Here is a 16,138-nt window from a genome sequence, read left to right as displayed (position 1 = left end):
CTGTGACCCGACGTGATTGACGTTTTTCACGAACGGCGCATGCGCCGTCCGTGGAAATCTCCCAGTGTGCAAGGACGTATTGGTTTTGACGTGGACGTAAATTACGTCCAGCCCCATTCACGGACGAGTTACGCAAACGACGCAAAATTTTCAAATTTTGACGCGGGAAACAACAGCCATACTTAACATTGTTACGCCGCTCTTATGCCACCATATAGCAGGGGCAACTATACGCCGGGAAAAGCCTAACGTAAACGTCGTAACTTTACTGCGTCGGTCGGGCGTACGTTCGGGAATTCGCGTATATAGCCGATTTACATATTTCGGTGCGTAAATCAGCTTACACGCCCCTAGCGGTCAGCGGAAAAATGCAGTTACTTTCCGACAGCGTAAGAGACTTACGCCTGTCGGATCTAAGGGAAATCTATGCGTAACTGATTCTCAGAATCAGGCGTATAGATACGACGGCGCGACTCAGAGATACAACGGCGTATCTGGAGATACGCCGTCGTATCTCTTTTGAAAATCTGGGCCTATGTGAGCAACTTTGGGCTCTGCAGAGCACATCGTTTTAAGGGGGGGTTGGAGCTTTGATAACGCTCATGAAATGCCTGCTTTTGAAGCTAGTTTAAACGTAGGCTCTGTGATGGAACCATCCGCTAAGGTGCTTCCATCAAGATATATCTCCCTCCAGTCCGGTTCCAGGAACCGGGTATTATAGCTGAATATTGCACCCAAGATACTAGGCGACACTAGCTTAGGTGCAAACTGGAACTGGAACTGACTTTATTGTAAATTCACACAGAATATACAGCCCACAGGATCAGGTGAGCCTAATGACATTATCATATACAACGAAAAGTGTAAACATAGCTAAGGAACAGCCAACATAAACATAACGCTAATCAACATCTACCAACTAATAGCTGACAGCGATCTAATTAACATGAACTAATTAACAAATAGTCACTTAAACAAGCCTGGGTGACTCAGTGCACGCCCAGACCGTTCGGCGCCAGTCTACAGCAATGAATACACAAAGTATATTACATATTAGCATAAACATAAATAAACGCATAACATCCCACAATGGTTCTATAACAAGGTAGAGTGGACACAATATTAAATACATCTCCAAGAGATGAGCAGACAGACAGAAACAATACCCTGACTGGACTGTGAATTCTTTTAAGGATTGTGTTTTTCTATTTAAAAAAAAAAAAAAACTTTTTTTGTAATAAAGATGTTAAATTTTTAACTCTTTGTATCGCAGTGCCTACAAAGTCCATGATATATGTTTCCAAATTAGTATTTCAAGACAGAAACAATAGGTGACTCAATTAACAATGGGGATTCACACCTAGGAGGCACACAATGGGAGACAGGCCATAGGCCCAGATTCTCAAAGGAGTTCTGATGGCGTATCTCCAGATACGCCGTCGTATCTCTGAGTCTGAGCCGTCGTATCTATGCGCCTGATTCATAGAATCAGTTACGCATAGATTTCTATTAGATCCGACCGGCGTAAGTCTCTTACGCCGTCGGATCTTAACTGCATATTTACGCTGGCCGCTAGGGGCGTGTACGCTGATTTACGCCTAGAAATATGTAAATCAGCTAGATACGCGAATTCACGAACGTACGCCCGGCCGACGCAGTACAGATACGCCGTTTACGTTAGGCTTTTCTCGACGTAAAGTTACCCCTGCTATATGAGGCGTACCAATGTTAAGTATGGACGTCGTTCCCGCGTCTAATTTTGAATATTTTACGTCGTTTGCGTAAGTCGTCCGTGAATGGGGCTGGACGTCATTTACGTTCATGTCGAAACCAATACGTCCTTGCGGCGTACTTTGGAGCAATGCACACTGGGATATGTCCACGGACGGCGCATGCGCCGTTCGTGAAAAAAGTCAATCACATCGGGTCACAAGTTATTTACATAAAACACGCCCCCCTGTTCCACATTTGAATTAGGCGCGCTTACGCCGGCCTATTTACGATACGCCGCCGCAAACTTACGGAGCAAGTGCTTTGAGAATACTGCACTTGCCCGTCTAAGTTGCGGAGGCGTAGCGTAAATAGGATACGCTACGCTGGAACAAAGATACGCTCGTCTACGAGAATGTGGCCCATACACTTTATTACCAAAAGTATTGGGACGCCTGCCTTTACACTCACATTACCCTAATGGCATCCCAGTCTTAGTCTGTAGGGTTCAATATTAAGTTGGCCCCGCCCTTTGCAGCTATAACAGTTTCAACTCTTCAGGGAAGGCCGTCCACAAGGTTTAGGAGTGTCTATGGGAATGTTTGACCATTCTTCCAGAAGCGTATTTGTGAGGTCAGGCACTGATGTTGGATGAGAAGGCCTCCGCTCCAATTCATCCCAAGGGTTTTCTATCGGGTTTAGGTCAGAACTCTGTCAGGGAAGCTAGTAGACCAGACTGTGTGACTGCACAGAGGAGACCAAAAAACGCATGTAGGTGAAATATAATAATAATTTATTAAGATAAGTGAACGCCGCAGAGTGAGACCGAGCCGCCGGGACCGAGCTGATCCGGCCCAGACCCGAGCCTTGCCCAATGTGGCCGAGTCCTGCCGACTCGACGAGTTTCATAGCAGGTCCCGCCCTCTGGAGCCTGGGCAACGCCTATGATGTACGTCCCACTGGTCCAATGCCGGGACCGTGGGACCTGTGACGTCCATCATAGACGCTGCAGACTCTAGAAGGCGGGAATTACAATGTGGCCGCCGCGCCACATCCCCTTTCGGCTCTTCTCTCCTCCCCTCACGGAATGACTGTCTGACTGCAATAGTGCCTGCTGTGACACCGCTGAGTGGAGGTAGGTCAGACAGCGCGCACACACAGTGTAATGTGTATGTAAATGTCTGTGTGTGTAGGTCAGGTCAGTGTAGGTCAGGTCAGTGTAGGTCAGGTCAGTGTAGGTCAGGTCTGTGTAGGTCAGGTCTGTGTAGGTCAGGTCTGTGTAGGTCAGGTCTGTGTAGGTCAGGTCTGTGTAGGTCAGGTCTGTGTAGGTCAGGTCTGTGTAGGTAGGTCACTACCGTCAGTGTAGGTAGGTCAGTGTATGTAGGTCACTACCGTCAGTGTAGGTAGGTCACTACCGTCAGTGTAGGTAGGTCAGTGTATGTAGGTCACTACCGTTTGTGTAGGCAGGTCAGTGTATGTAGGTCACTACCATCAGTGTATGTAAATCAGGTAGGTCAGTTTAGGTAGGTCAGGTAGGTCAGTGTAGGTAGGTCACTACCGTCAGTGTATGTAGGTCAGTTAGGTCAGTGTAGGTAGGTCACTACCGTTAGTGTAGGTAGGTCAGTGTATGTAGGTCACTACCTTCAGTGTATTTAAATCAGGTAGGTCAGTTTAGGTAGGTCAGGTAGGTCAGTGTATGTAGGTCACTACCATCAGTGTAGGTAGGTCAGTGTAGGTAGGTCACTACAGTCAGTGTATGTAGGTCAGTTAGGTCAGTGTATGTAGGTCACTACCATCAATGTAGGTAGGTCACTACCGTCAGTGTATGTAGGTCAGTTAGGTCAGTGTATGTAGGTTACTACCATCAGTGTAGGTAGGTCAGTGTAGGTAGATGACTACGGTCAGTGTAGGTAGGTCAGTTAGGTCAGTGTAGGTAGATCACTACGGTCAGTGTAGGTAGGTCAGTGTAGGTAGGTCAGTGTAGGTAGATCACTACGGTCAGTGTAGGTAGGTCAGTTAGGTCAGTGTAGGTAGGTCAGTTAGGTCAGTGTAGGTAGGTCACTACGGTCAGTGTAGGTAGGTCAGTTAGGTCAGTGTAGGTAGGTCACTACGGTCAGTGTACGTAGGTCAATTAGGTCAGTGTAGGTAGGTCACTACCGTCAGTGTAGGTAGGTCAGTTAGGTCAGTGTAGGTAGGTCAATTAGGTCAGTGTAGGTAGGTCACTACCGTCAGTGTATGTAGGTCAGTTAGGTCAGTGTAGGTAGGTCACTACCGTCAGTGTAGGTAGGTCAGTTAGGTCAGTGTAGGTTATCACTACCGTCAGTGTATGTAGGTCAGTTAGGTCAGTGTAGGTAGGTCACTACCGTCAGTGTAGGTAGGTCAGTTAGGTCAGTGTAGGTTATCACTACCGTCAGTGTATGTAGGTCAGTTAGGTCAGTGTAGTTAGGTCACTACCGTCAGTGTATGTAGGTCAGTTAGGTCAGTGTAGGTAGGTCACTACCGTCAGTGTAGGTAGGTCAGTTAGGTCAGTGTAGGTTATCACTACCGTCAGTGTATGTAGGTCAGTTAGGTCAGTGTAGTTAGGTCACTACCGTCAGTGTATGTAGGTCAGTTAGGTCAGTGTAGGTAGGTCACTACCGTCAGTGTAGGTAGGTCAGTTAGGTCAGTGTAGGTTATCACTACCGTCAGTGTATGTAGGTCAGTTAGGTCAGTGTAGTTAGGTCACTACCGTCAGTGTATGTAGGTCAGTTAGGTCAGTGTAGGTAGGTCACTACCGTCAGTGTAGGTAGGTCAGTTAGGTCAGTGTAGGTAGGTCAGTGTAGGTAGATGACTACGGTCAGTGTAGGTAGGTCAGTTAGGTCAGTGTAGGTAGATCACTACGGTCAGTGTATGTAGGTCAGTTAGGTCAGTGTAGGTAGGTCACTACCGTCAGTGTATGTAGGTCACGGGCCAGCCGGAAAAAAACAACAACCGGGTAGCGGTAAAATGAACGTTCTATTTTTCCATGCCGGTACACAGCACAGACAAGCAAACGGTTTTTTGGTAACACATAGATGGTTTTCACAAAAACAAGAATGTCTGTTATTATTGTGGTCGACTTTCCGTGAGCCAATCAGACGAGGACACAGCTGGCCGAACCGCGCATGGCCGCCCGCCACCGCACAGCGCACCGTCTGTAGCACAGAATTGCTGGCAGCAGCTCTCCAGAGCCACCAGTTCAGACAGCAAGATGCCGGAGGGCACAGTGAGGACGCATCTCCGAGATGATGGTACACGGAGAGAGACTCTGTGCAAAGCTCCCTACACACCGGAGGAATGTAATATCAACACATTTGTTCTCTCAACGTTCGTTAGATTTTCTGACGGTTCCTGGGGACACATTGGGCGTCGTTTTACCAGACAGATCAGAAAGATTGAAGGTTCGGAAAGTATTTATTATCCGATCGAACAAAATTCGAATTGTTGTTATTGTGGCCCTCAGTCTGGAAAAATCACTTGTATTGTACTGTAGCCAGGGCTGCCATCGAGGGGGGGGGGTACAGGAATTACACCTGTAAGGGGCCCGATGGTCCCCAGGGGCCCCCCTCCCGCCGCCATCCGGTGCTTCTCCGGGCTCTCCCGTGCCATCGGGGGCCCGGAGAGCGAATCGGTCGCCAGTCATCTCTATGACCGTCGGAGGCTCGGGCGCGACGTTATGATGTCACGCCTGGTCAGGGCAGCCATCAGAAATGTTTGGGCCCCTTACACAGCTTTAGACCTGGTCCCCCCCTGAGCCCGACCAACAAATATGCCCAGGGCTTGCCCACAGGCCATCCCATCTAATCCAGACACCAGCCCCCCCACCTGTACGCACTCAGCCCCCCTCAGTCCTGTATATATGTCACCCCCCCACACACCTGTATATGTCAGCCCCCCACCTGTTTATATGCCAGCCCCCCTCACACCTGTATATATGTCACCCCCCACACACCTGAATATGTCAGCCCCCCACCTGTTTATATGCCAACCCCCCTCACACCTGTATATATGTCACCCCCCCACACACCTGAATATGTCAGCCCCCCACCTGTTTATATGCCAGCCCCCCCCATACCTGTATATATGCCAGCCCCCCACACCTGTATATATCCCCCTACCTAGTCCCAGCTTGTTTTCACAAAGCTGACATGTTGCTGACACAGAGTACACCTTGAAGGAGAGAAAGAAGTGTTTTTCCTTTTCGCTCTTCCATGAACTTTATGTTTTTCTATGAACACTTTTATCACGGGCTTTTGACTCATTTGCATTTATATTTGGATTATTATTATTTATTATTCATCACAGTGTGGATCACACACACTTGAGCGCTGTTTTATATATAATTTTTGGTTTATTGGTTTAAACACGTTATATATACTTTTTCATATTGACACTTTTAGAACAGCAGCTGTGATTTCTACTATTGTTGTTGTCCTGAGCGCAGAGGTGTGAATCAATAGGGCGCCATTGTTTGATCACATTTTTTTCAATACAAATACATTACAACACATGACATCACTTCAGATTTTTTTTTTCTGTCGTACGAGAATTTTCATGACTTTAGTAACCTATTCAATTTCTACTTGTGACTATTAACCACTTAAAACGGGGGTTCACCCTTAGAGGGCACTTTTTCCCCTTAGATTCCTGCTCGTTTTGTCTAGGGGAATCGGCTATTTGTATTAAAATATGATCCGTACTTACCCGTTTTCGAGCTGCATCTTCTTCCGTCGCTTCCGGGTATGGGCTGCGGGAGCGGGCGTTCCTTCTTGATTGACAGTCTTCCGAGAGGCTTCCGACGGTCGCATCCATCGCGTCACGATTTTCCGAAAGAAGCCGAACGTTGGTGCGCAGGCGCAGTATAGAGCCGCACCAACGTTCGGCTTCTTTCGGCTACGAGTGACGCGATGGATGCGACCGTCGGAAGCCTCTCGGAAGAATGTCAATCAAGAAGGAACGCCCAGTCCCGCAGCCCATACCCGGAAGCGACGGAAGAAGATGCATCTCGAAAACGGGTAAGTACGGATCATATTTTAATACAAATAGCCGATTCCCCTAGACCGAACGAGCAGGAATCTAGGGGAAGAAAAAATTTTTTTTTAGAAATGGGTGAACTCCCGCTTTAAGGACCGCCTCCTGCACATATACGTCAGCAGAATGGCACGGCTGGGCACATGCTCGTACAGGTACGTCCTCTTTAAGTGCCCAGCCTCGGGTAGCGGGCACGCGCCTGCGACCCGGTCCGAAGCTCCGTGACCGCGGTACCCGCGGACCCGATCGCCGCTGGAGTCCCGCGGAGCTGAAGAACGGGGAGAGCCGCGTGTAAACACAGCTTCCCCGTTCTTCACTGTGGCGCCGTCATCGATCGCGCGTTCCCTTTTATAGGGAAACACAATCAATGACGTCACACCTACAGCCACACCCCCCTACAGTTAGAATCACAAATGAGGTCACACTTAACCCCTTCAGCGCCCCCTGTGGTTAACTCCCAAACTAAAATTGTCATTTTCACAGTAAGCAATGCATTTTTAATGCATTTTTTGCTGTGATAATGACAATGGTCCCAAAAATTTGTCAAAATTGTCCGATGCGTCCGCCATAATGTCGCAGTCACGAAAAAAATCGCTGATCGCCGCCATTAGTAGTAAAAAAAAAAAAAAAATTATAAAAATGCAATAAAACTATCCCCTATTTTGTAAACGCTATAACTTTTGCGCAAACCAATCGATAAACGCTTATTGCGATTTTTTTTACCAAACATAGGTAGAAGAATACGTATCGGCCTAAATTGAGGAAAAAATATATTTTTTATATATTTTTGGGGGATATTTATTATAGAAAAAAGTAAAAAATATTGGTTTTTTTTTCAAAATTGTCGCTCTATTTTTGTTTATAGCGCAAAAAATAAACCGCAGAGGTGATCAAATACCACCAAAAGAAAGCTCTATTTGTGGGAAAAAAAGGACGCCAATTTTGTTTGGAAGCCATGTCGCAAGACAGCACAATTGTCTGTTAAAGCGACGCAGTGCCAAATCGCAAAAACTGGCCAGGTCCTTTAGCTGCCTAAAGGTCCGGGTCTTAAGTGGTTAAGCGAAAAAAAGTCGTACGATCTTTGGATCGTGTGTACAGGGCATTAGATCTGTATATACTGAGACAGGTTACAGTTACTTGGTACAATCTTTCTAAATGAACCCCAACCTACCTCCTGACAAAGATGATTATCTAACCAAAGATAACAGCCCAAGCATAGTGAGCCCAAGGACACGGCTGTTGTAATACAAGATACTACCTATGAGATGCAGCTCTTTATTTATATTTATCTTGTTTTTATAGAAGCGATATTTTCCTTCATTAATATTAATCATTTCCCTCAGAATTAGATGTCAGGAATTGATGTTTATTGATTCTTTGTGTCAGAGGAGTCCTTTTATTGTTTTCCTGCAAACCTTCCAGACCACCGGCGTCACACCCCACAGGTAGGTCTGACACCTCATCCCTTTAAAACAGAACACATATGAATTACACAGGTTCTGTGGCCAATTAAGGTGGTAATTAGACTCATTTGGTGCCTTACCTGCATTAAATTAGCCTCAGAACCTGTGTAATTCATATGTGTTCTGTTTTAAAGGGATGAGGTGGCAACTCTAACCACAGGTGGCGGCATAGCGCGAGGGAAGCCAATCCCCGGTCACAGCGTGCGGTCAGTGTAACCCAGAGAAAGAGTCCAGGTGATGAGGACCTGCCTTCTGTGACCATCTCCCCATCACCATATTCAGCACCATACCCATCATCACCATATTCATGTGCCGTGTAGTATACACACCGTTACCGCAGAGATTCTCATCCATAAATCATCTGCTGCGGAATATGGAGAGTAATGTAGAGAACTAACAAGGAAATGGATTTGCAGAACACATGGTGTTGACTGAGGCAAACCTGGACTAAGCAAAATAACAACATGTTTAAAAGCGAAACCATGGGAAATTAGCATTTACCTTCTTCCTCCACTTCTTCCCCTCCCCTCCTCCGCTCCTGTCCTCCTTTCCTTACTCGCCTTCACTTCTAGCCCCCCTCTCCTTCCTCCCCTTCTCCTCTCTAGTCCCCACTCTTTCCATCCCTCCTGTCCCCCTCTCCTTCCTCACCTCCCTCCCATTCTGTCCCCCTCACCTCTTTCCCATCCTGTCCCCCTCTCCTTCCTCTACTTCTTCCTTCCTGTCCCCTCCTCACCTCCCTCCCATCCTGTCCCCCTCACCTCCCTCCCCTCCTGTCCCCCTCACCTCCCTCCCATCCTGTCCCCCTCACCTCCCTCCCATCCTGTCCCCCTCACCCCCCTCCCATCCTGTCCCCCTCACCTCCCTCCCCTCCTGTCCCCCTAACCTCCCTCCCCTCCTGTCCCACCTCACCTCCCCCCTCCTTGCCATTCTCAACCCCTCCTGCCCCCCTCTCCTTCCCTCCCCTCCTGCCCCCCTCTCCTTCCCTCTTCTCCTGTCCCCCCTCTCCTTCCCTCCCCTCCTGCCCCCCCTCACCTCCCCTCCTTGTCTCCTCAACCCCTCCTGCCCCCTCTCCTTCCCTCTTCTCCTGTCCCCCCTCTCCTTCCCTCCCCTCCTGTCCCCCCTCACCTCCCCCCTCCTTGTCTCCTCAACCCCTCATGTCCCCCTTACCTCCCTCCCCTCCTGTGCCCCTCTCCTTCCCTCCCTCTTGTCCCACTCATCTCCCTCCCCTCCTGTACCCCTCTCCTTCCCTCCTCTCCCTCCCCTCCTGTACCCGTCTCCTTCCCTCTCCTTCCCTCCCCTCCCTCCCCTCCTAGGGTGACCATGTGTCCCAGATTGCCCGAGACAGTCCCACATTTTGCAGGTCTGTCCCGGGCACCTTCATTCCAGGACAATACAGTGTCCCGGAATGAAACTGACACAGCCACCCCCCCCTCCCCGGGCCAATCTGATTCCCTCAAAAAAAGGCAGCCACATCACTGCTTTACTCACTGACAGTACTTGTCCTGGCCGGGAATGCCTGGAGGAGCACAATCCCCGCCCCCTGCTTGTGATTGGAGAAATCATAAATCCTGCCTCTTGTGTCCAATCACTGTGCTGTGATTCGTTACAGCACAAGCTGATTTTTGGGAAGGGGGGTGTCCCTGAATCCCTCCCTCCTGCCCCCTCACCTCCCTCCTCTTCTGTCCCCCTCTCCTTCCCTCCCTCCTGTCCCACTCATCTCCCTCCCTCCTGTCCCCCCTCACCTCCCTCCCTCCTGTCCCCCTCTCCTTCCCTCCCTTCTGTCCCACTCACCTCCCTCCCTCCTGTCCCCCTCTCCTTCCCTCCCTCCTGTCCCACTCATCTCCCTCCCTCCTGTCCCCCCCTCACCTCCCTCCCCTCCTGTCCCCCTCACATCACTCCCCTCCTGTCCCCTCACATCACTCCCCTCCCATCCCCCTCACATCCCTCCCCTCCCGTCCCCCTCTCCTTCCCTCCCTCCTGTCCCCTTCTCCTCCCCTCCCGTTCTGTCCCCCTCTCCTTCCCTCTCTCCGGTCCCCCTCACCTCCCTCCCCTCCTGTCCCCCTGACCTTTCTCCCCTCCTGTCCCCCTCACATCCCTCCCCTCCCCCTCACATCCCTCCCCTCCCGTCCCCCTCACAACCCTCCCCTCCCGTCCCCCTCTCCTTCCCTCCTGTCCCCTTCTCCTCCCCTCCCCCTCACCTCCCTCCTCTTCTGTCCCACTCATCTCCCTCCCTCCTGTCCCCCCTCACCTCCCTCCCTCCTTTCCCCCTCTCCTTCCCTCCCTTCTGTCCCACTCATCTCCCTCCCTCCTGTCCCCCCCTCACCTCCCTCCCTCCTGTCCCCCTCTCCTTCCCTCCCTCCTGTCCCACTCATCTCCCTCCCTCCTGTCCCCCCCTCACCTCCCTCCCCTCCTGTCCCCCTCACATCACTCCCCTCCTGTCCCCTCACATCACTCCCCTCCCATCCCCCTCACATCCCTCCCCTCCCGTCCCCCTCTCCTTCCCTCCCTCCTGTCCCCTTCTCCTCCCCTCCCCTTCTCTCCCCCTCTCCTTCCCTCTCTCCGGTCCCCCTCACCTCCCTCCCCTCCTGTCCCCCTGACCTTTCTCCCCTCCTGTCCCCCTCACATCCCTCCCCTCCCGTCCCCCTCACAACCCTCCCCTCCCGTCCCCCTCTCCTTCCCTCCTGTCCCCTTCTCCTCCCCTCCCCCTCACCTCCCTCCCCTTCTGTCCCCCTCTCCTTCCCTCCCCTCCGGTCCCCCTCACCTCCCTCCCCCTCACATCTCTCCCCTCCTGTCCCCCTCTCTTTCCCTCCCTCCTGTCCCACTCATCTCCCTCCCTCCTGTCCCTCCTCACCTCCCTCCCTCCTGTCCCCCTCACCTCCCTCCCCTCCTGTCCCCCCCCTCACCTCCCCCCTCCTTGCCTCCTCAACCCCTCCTGTCTCCCCCAATGTCCATTCCATCTTCCTCTCCTTTCTGTCTCCCTTTCCTCCTTTCCCCTCTGTATGAAGGTCTTCTCTCTGTGTTAGACATTTGTACTGCACATAATGAGATCATTTAACACAAATTCTGTCACGAGCATTCTGGGATTTGTAGTTCTACAGACAACAACATTTTCCCAGCTCATGCAATGTAAATGGGTAAATCCATCAGCTTTTCTTCTCTTTACCACTGAGCTCATCAAATATTAAATGTTGCGTTCTGTGACATTTATATATGTCTGGTTATGTCTCCAGCTAGTGGCTGTCTATATACCAGGTAGTGTATTCAGCATCCCTGCTGAACTGCTGAGATAAGATCAGTAAGCCATAAAATGCCCATCGGATAACTCAGCCCTCTGCAGTTACTTTGAAGCCCCATACACACTATCAGTTTTCCTGCTGGTTTTCTCTTCAGGTTTACCAAAACCATCTAATATCAGGTCAAACCTTAAGCGTTTCAATTTGAATGCAATCAGGCAGGCCCTTGTACTACATGGTTTTGGTAAACCTGAAGAGAAAACCAGCAGGAAAACTGATAGTGTGTATGGGGCTTAAGGCACACTGAGAGATCCGCAGTGCAAGAAATGACATCCAAAATCATAAAACATGACAAAGATTCCTATTAATGTCCAAAAAATGTACATCCCCCTGGAGAAGGGACCGACCGGATCCTCACCCCTGTGCCTAGGGAATGCGTTCTCTGTGTACACCGTGTCCTTGTTATTCACAGAGCCCGCTGTCTGTTCACCATCTGTCCTCCCCCCCTTCCCAGAATACACAACATCCACAACTGGACAGCTCAGTCATTTCTTTCTTTCTTTTCTCTTTCTTTCTTTCTTTCTTTCTCTCTTACTTTCCTTTCCTTTCTTTTCTCTCCTTCCTTCCTTTTCCTTCCTTTTCTTTCCTTCCTTTTCCTTCCTTCTTTCCTTCCTTCATTCCTTCCCTCCCTTCCTTCCTATCTTTTCCTTACTTCCTTCTTTCCTTCCTTTCTTCCTTCCGTCCTTCCCTTTCCTTCCTTCCCTTTCCTTCCTCTGTTCTCTTTTTTTCTTCCTTCCCTTTCTTTTCTTCTCTTTTCTTTTCCTTATTTTCCTTCCCTTTCTTCCTGTTGTTTCCTTCCCTTTTCTTTCTGTCCTTCCCTTCTTCCTTCCTTTTCTTTCCTTACCTTCCCCTTCCTTAATTGTACTTACTTTCTTTCCTTCCCTCCTTTCTTTCTTTCTTTCTTTCTTTCTTTCTTTCTTTCTTTCTTTCTTTCTTTCTTTCTTTCTTTCTTTCTCTTTCTCTCTTACTTTCCTTTCCTTTCTCTCCTTCCTTCCTTTTCTTTCCTTCCTTTTCCTTCCTTCTTTCCTTCCTTCTTTCCTTCCCTCCTTCCTTCCGTCCTTCCCTTTCCTTCCTTCCCTTTCCTTCCTCTGTTCTCTTTTTTTCTTCCTTCCCTTTCTTTTCTTCTCTTTTCTTTTCCTTATTTTCCTTCCCTTTCTTCCTGTTGTTTCCTTCCCTTTTCTTTCTGTCCTTCCCTTCTTCCTTCCTTTTCTTTCCTTACCTTCCCCTTCCTTAATTGTACTTACTTTCTTTCCTTCCCTCCTTTCTTTCTTTCTTTTTTTTCTTTCTTTCTCTTTCTCTCTTACTTTCCTTTCCTTTCTCTCCTTCCTTCCTTTTCTTTCCTTTTCTTTCCTTCCTTCTTTCCTTCCCTCCTTCCTTCCGTCCTTCCCTTTCCTTCCTCTGTTCTCTTTTTTTCTTCCTTCCCTTTCTTTTCTTTTCCTTATTTTCCTTCCCTTTCTTCCTGTTTCCTTCCCTTTTCTTTCTGTCCTTCCATTCTTCCTTCCTTTTCTTTCCTTACCTTCCCCTTCCTTAATTGTACTTCCTTTCTTTCTTTCCCTTTCTTTCTTTCTTTCTTTCTTTCTTTCTTTCTTTCTTTCTTTCTTTCTTTCTTTCTTTCTTTCTTTCTTTCTTTCTTTCCTTCCTTCCCTTTCCTTCCTTAGACTTCATAGACTGTGGCCATGCTAAAAGAGATGGTCAGAGACTGCAGGCTTGCTACAAGAGATGGTCAGTGACTATAGACATGTGCAATAGGCAGTCATCCATCCTTCTTTCCTTTCTCTCCTTCCTTTTCTTTCCTTTCTTCCCTTTCTTTATTTCCTTCCTTTTTTAGACTTCATAGACTGTGGGCATGCTACAAGAGATGGTCAGAGACTGCAGGCTTGATACAAGAGATGGTCAGAGACTGCAGGCTTGCTACAAGAGATGGTCAGTGACTATAGACATGTGCAATAGGCAGTCATGCATCCTTATTTCCTTTCTTTCCTACCCTCCTTTCTTTCTTTCTTTCTTTCTTTCTTTCTTTCTTTCTTTCTTTCTTTCTTTCTTTCTTTCTTTCTTTCCTTTTCCTCCCTTAGGCTTCATAGACTGTGGCCATGCTACAAGAGATGGTCAGAGACTGCAGGCTTGCTACAAGAGATGGTCAGAGACTGCAGGCTTGCTACAAGAGATGGTCAGAGACTGCATGCTTGCTACAAGAGATGGTCAGAGACTGCAGGCTTGCTACAAGAGATGGTCAGAGACTGCATGCTTGCTACAAGAGATGGTCAGAGACTGCAGGCTTGCTACAAGAGATGGTCAGAGGCGGCAGGCTTGCTACAAGAGATGGTCAGAGACTGCAGGCTTGCTACATGAGATGGTCAGAGACTGCAGGCTTGCTACAAGAGATGGTCAGAGACTGCATGCTTGCTACAAGAGATGGTCAGAGACTGCAGGCTTGCTACAAGAGATGGTCAGAGACTGCAGGCTTGCTACAAGAGATGGTCAGAGGCGGCAGGCTTGCTAAAAGAGATGGTCAGAGACTGCAGGCTTGCTACATGAGATGGTCAGAGACTGCAGGCTTGCTACAAGAGATGGTCAGAGACTGCAGGCTTGCTACAAGAGATGGTCAGAGACTGCAGGCTTGCTACAAGAGATGGTCAGAGACTGCATTCTTGCTACAAGAGATGGTCAGAGACTGCAGGCTTGCTACAAGAGATGGTCAGAGCCTGCAGGCTTGCTACAAGAGATGGTCAGTGACTATAGACATGTGCAATAGGCAGTTATCCATCAACCCTTCTTTCCTTACTTTCCTTCCTTCCTTGTTTAGACTTCATAGACTGTGGCCATGCTACAAGAGATGGTCAGAGACTGCAGGCTTGCTACAAGAAATGGTCAGAGACTGCAGGCTTGCTACAAGAGATGGTCAGAGACTGCAGGCTTGCTACAAGAGATGGTCAGAGCCTGCAGGCTTGCTACAAGAGATGGTCAGTGACTATAGACATGTGCAATAGGCAGTTATCCATCAACCCTTCTTTCCTTACTTTCCTTCCTTCCTTGTTTAGACTTCATAGACTGTGGCCATGCTACAAGAGATGGTCAGAGACTGCAGGCTTGCTACAAGAAATGGTCAGAGACTGCAGGCTTGCTACAAGAGATGGTCAGAGACTGCAGGCTTGCTACAAGAGATGGTCAGAGACTGCAGGCTTGCTACAAGAGATGGTCAGAGACTGCAGGCTTGCTACAAGAGATGGTCAGAGCCTGCAGGCTTGCTACAAGAGATGGTCAGTGACTATAGACATATACAATAGGCAGTTATCCATCAATCCTTCTTTCCTTACTTTCCTTCCTTCCTTGTTTAGACTTCATAGACTGTGGCCATGCTACAAGAGATCGTCAGAGACTGCAGGCTTGCTACAAGAGATGGTCAGTGACTATAGACATGTGCAATAGGCAGTCATGCATCCTTCTTTCCTTTCTTTCCTACCCTCCTTTCCTTCTTTCTTTCTTTCTTTCTTTCTTTCTTTCTTTCTTTCTTTCTTTCTTTCTTTCTTTCTTTCTTTCTTTCTTTCTTTCTTTCCTTCCTTTTCCTTCCTTAGACTTCATAGACTGTGGCCATGCTACACGAGATGGTCAGAGACTGCAGGCTTGCTACAAAAGATGGTCAGTGACTATAGACATGTGCAATAGGCAGTCATGCATCCTTCTTTCCTTTCTTTCCTTCCTTCCTTTCTTTCTTTCTTTCTTTCTTTCCTTCCTTTTCCTTCCTTAGGCCCCGTACACACGAGGGGATCTCCGCTGGAAACGGTCCGCCGGACCGTTTCCAGCGGAGATTCCTCCTCCAGATTTGGATCCGATGGCTTGTACTCACCATCAGATCAAAATCCGCGCGGAATTCTTCCGCGGTGATGTGTCGCGCAGTCGCCGCGATGATGACGCGGCGACGTGCGTGACGCTGGAAGGTAAGTACTTCCACGCATGTGTCGAATCATTACGACGCATGCGAGGGAGGGGAGCGGACGGATTGATCCGGTGAGTCTGTACAGACCACCGGATCAATCCGCTGGACCCGATTCAAGCGGATAGATTTCTTAGCATGCTAAGAAATTTATATCCGCTTGAAATCGATCCGGCCGAGAAATCTCCGCGGATAAATATCCGCTAGGCCGTACAGACGACCGGATTTATCTGCTGGAACTGATCCGCGGATCAATTCCAGCGGATAGATCCAGTGGTGTGTACGAGGCCTAAGACTTCATAGACTGTGGCCATGCTACAAGAGATCGTCAGAGACTGCAGGCTTGATACAAAAGATGGTCAGTGACTATAGAAATATACAACAGGCAGTCATACAACCATCCATCCTTCCTTACTTTCTCTTCTTTTCTTTCTTCCCTTTCCTTCCTTCCTTCCCCTTCTTTTCTTATGCCGCATACACACGATCGGAATTTCCAACAAGAAAAGTTCGATGTGAGCATTTGGTCGGAAATTCCGACCATGTATAGGCTCCATCGGACTTTTTCTGTCGGAATTTCTGACAACAAAAATTTGAGAGCTGAAGAAAACTTCTTGTCGGATATTCCGATCATCTGTATGCAATTCCGCCGCACAAAAAAAACATGCATGCTCAGAATCAAGCAGAAGAGCCGC

Source organism: Rana temporaria, chromosome 2 (genome assembly GCF_905171775.1).
Source record: "Rana temporaria chromosome 2, aRanTem1.1, whole genome shotgun sequence".
NCBI lineage: Eukaryota > Metazoa > Chordata > Amphibia > Anura > Ranidae > Rana > Rana temporaria.
This window is presented reverse-complemented; position numbering follows the sequence as displayed.